Consider the following 4,089-nt stretch of genomic DNA (forward strand, 5'->3'; position numbering starts at 1 on the left):
AGATCCCTGTCAACATTGTTAAAGGTCCGCAGTAAAATCCGGAGTCGATTTTATTCAGCGGAAAAATTCCTCTGCCTTTTTTCTCTATAGCAAATTGATGGCCGCGAAATAATGCTACACCGTTTTATAGGTCTTAAAGTGATTTTTATTTGTTTGGGCATAAGTTATCTTTTAAATAATAGGCCCATATATTATTATCAAGTCGCGCCGAAGAAGAATGGCCCCGACCTTAAGTGCGCCAAGGAATGCCGATATTTGAGTTTTCATTGTTGTATATTCTGTGCCGTGCGCACAAAAGCACTCGCCAGTCCCATAGACGGTCACTTTTTTACGACTTTTTAAAAATGAGACTGCGCGTTCAGCAGGTGCGCGGACTTAATGATCTGGAAATAAAAAGTGAGACACGTCGTTTTGAAGAAAACGCATCAAAAAGGTTTATTGTGACATCAGAGCAGAAAATTTGTGTTATTGCACGCTTTGAATTTGTGTCATCGTAAAAACTATAAAGAGGAAAAACCTATAAAAGGAACATCTTTTTATATGGAATGCTTTTGAGAATAGGAATTGTGAATTAAACTTGAAATTATTGTAGGGAAATTTGAAATACATTTAAAAAAAAGTGTTCATTATGTTCGACTTGTTGTGAGAGAATAGTTGCAAAGTGTCCTTATTGATTGTATCAGAAGGCAATTTATTGAGAATATGTTAACTGAATTGAAAAACTTATGTTTTAAGTGTTTTAATTGTGACACACCATTTAAATAGCGCATGAGATTTTTACCCTCGGTTGGGTTTTCCAATTAAACCGAATGAAAAAATAATTGAATTAAAAAAACCTTTGGATTTTTTATTTTAGGGGGAGGGGTGTAAAGTAGGCAAATTCTCTACACAGAGGATACTTTTGTTGCCTATAACACAAAGTTTAAACATAAAGTGGAATTCACTGTGAGAATTTATATGAAAAACAAATCGTACACATAAGATAAAAATATCCAATGGAACTTTAAAAAAAGATCTTGATAAAATCTGTTTTACAGATGATAGATTTGCTTAAAAAGACCATTATCTGGAACTTAAAAAATTCAAATGGGAAAATTTGACTTTTTCCAGCATAATTATTGTGCAAATTTATACTTCTGACCAATTTTCATCAAAATATGTAAGAATAAAATACTTTGCGAGAATAAAATGAAGGAAGCTGATATTTCCTATAAAGGATTGCGTGCCCGAAGACCGCCTTTAATGAAATAATTATTGCAGCACGGAGCAAGCCTGACAGAAATTCTTGTTGAAGATAAAAATTCTCTGAGTGTTGAACACGGCATCATGAAAGGCGCTGCCATATAATAAAGCAATTATGGCCTCCAATAATACGTGTATTATTAAAAAAAAGTCTACAAAGAGATAGACAATCTTCTCTAAAAATCTATCAACCAAATTTTTGCATATGAAACAAACAGACTGAAAACTATTTCACGTGTATATAATTTTTTTCCAAGGCGAGGTTATTGTGAATGTTGTTTTCTCAGTCCATAAATAATAATAAAAATCCAGTCGGCGAGTATTTACATAGCCGATTACAATAAATAAATTACAAAACGCCGTCTTTCGAAGAAGAAGAAGAAGAAGAAGTGCGACGGCAATTATAATTACCAGGGACGGGCCCACAATTAATAACCTGCGAGAGAGAGAGAGAAAGAGCAATAGCGATTGGACTCTCACAGATCGTTTCATTCCAGCAGCGTTTTATCTGATCAAATATATATTCGGCCCGTGGAGTAAAAAAATAAATTTATTTAATCCGAAGCAAGCGGGGAGGAGGGAAAATCATCGCCCGCTCGATTCGAACCATAAAATACAGCCGTGATTATATTTGGGCTGTCTAGTTTAGGACGTGATTTACACACTTTTAAATACTAGTTTGGGCCCCAGTCGAGGCAGTATTAATAGTTGGACAGTGCAAACAGCGCGCCATGATGAGGATATCATAACTCAAATATTATTACCGGCCCCTCGTATCGATGATGAAGCGTGAAAAAGCAGTTCTCTCGCTCGGCGCGCAGAATGCCAAATAAAAAAAGAAAGAAAAACGAGCAGCTATTTTATGCCCGTCTGCTCTTGCCTGGCAATTCCCCCGTAATAATAATAAATTATGTTTTAAAGCTATTAGCGATTGTTTGTTAACACGAAAAATATTGCCTCGGTATGATGCGCGCGGATTATTTCTTAACATGACCTAAACTACACGCCTCTCTCTTGCAAGAAAGGGATATTTACTTTTTTATGTCTTCTCCGTGCGGTGCCCATTGTTTCCCCAAGTCGCTTCATAGGCATAAACTTTTGCTCATGTTCAAGTGCTCGATTCAAAACATTTTGCTCCTCTCAAGGAGAAATTTTTTTCAGAAATGTTATTAAAAATCGTTACCATTCAATCATAAAATTAATATTCAAAATTAACCAGACGGTTTTTGGAAAATTTAAAAATCTTTTACTGCTTTGCCTTGATGTTAAAATTTTTAATCATATTATTACTATTAATATTTTAAATTCTTCTACGTGGAGACAAATTAGTGATAGCGAAAGATTGTGTTAATTTATCTACAAGGGAAGAAGAAATTTTGATAACTTGCATCCTGGATTGGCATTTGTTTTCTTTCTGATAATTTTGGTGATTGCGATTAATTTGGGTCATGTCCGTGCGCTTGTTACACTGCATTTCTGATTGGGTTTTCCAATTCTATTGATTACTAATTTTCCTCTTCAACAATTATAAGGAAATGTATTCAAATCTCGCCTAACTCATAGGATAAAAATTGTGTATAAATAATAAATTACTGCCAAAGAGATACACAAATATATTTACAAGAATAATTTCATTTTAAATTATGTAAAGAAATGCATGTCAACATTAAAAAAACATCTGACCCTTAATCTCCTGTATTAAAAGTAAGTATAGAAAATTAAAGAGTTAGCACAATTTCTTGCATTATTTCAAAAATCTTCTAGAATGTCTCTTATTCTGTTCAGCAATCAATCAAGGCGGATGCAGACCGAATGTTGCAATTAGTGGCATTTGCGGTATGTTTAACTCAAGGGAATGGAATTTAATTGTGAAATATGGTTTGTATTAAAATTAATTATTCATTACGTCCGGATTAACAATTAATTCCAATTAATTAGCACCGCGACTGTCAAAAGGCGCGACTAATGTAATTTAAACAATTATTCACCGGCTTGGCGCTGTCAGCTCGTGAAAAATAAAGCGGCGATAAAAATCTCGGCCGGACCAGCTGTCAATCTGCTTTTCTGATTACTTATTTAGATGATGACCGAGCACAATTATGAAACACAAAAACACAGCGCGCTCCAACTCGGGCTCCACCTCGAGCAATTTAAAATGAAATATATATACAGCTGCAGTTATGGTGCGCGAGCGTGATTTTGTGAGATGCTCGTCAGCCTCTCGTTTTTTACTCTGTCGGACAAAATTCACAGCAGTTGGTGCGGCTCATCTGTTATAATAATATTATGGCGCATTTTTCCGGGGCCTAATTCAATAATTTTTTATAGCGGGGTTGACAGGCGTAGTTCTTTAATAAGTCTCGCCTTTTATAATGATGCCCTTATGACAGTATCTCGGGTGTCGATCAGACCTTATACATAACCCTGCGACGGGTTAAACACATCACAACAACAATCACTTTTCTTATTTACGAAGAGTCAAATTATAAATCGTATGTATTAGAGAGGCGGCCAGGGGACGTGACTCGATCGAATTAATTTTCAATAACAGTTATTTACCTCAGATCTTCATAATAAGTATAATTTTGTAAATTAAGCGGCAAACAATTCTTATCTTATTAAAATTTGAAAATTCCTAGAGAATGTCTCATTTTTCATTAAATATTGATTCCAAATTTAAAATTTACACTTCATTCTTATGCTATTTATGAATATACTTTAAAAAAATAATGGCTAGTTCAAAACTTCAGTTAATTAGCTCAAATGTTTCTACCAATAAGTTTTTTTTTAAATATATACTTACTTTAGATCACTTTAGATTAGGAATAAAAATGGCTGATTTTAAAA

This window comes from Neocloeon triangulifer, unplaced genomic scaffold, assembly GCF_031216515.1.
Source record: "Neocloeon triangulifer isolate White Clay Creek 2 clone unplaced genomic scaffold, ASM3121651v1 ptg000003l, whole genome shotgun sequence".
Lineage (NCBI taxonomy): Eukaryota > Metazoa > Arthropoda > Insecta > Ephemeroptera > Baetidae > Neocloeon > Neocloeon triangulifer.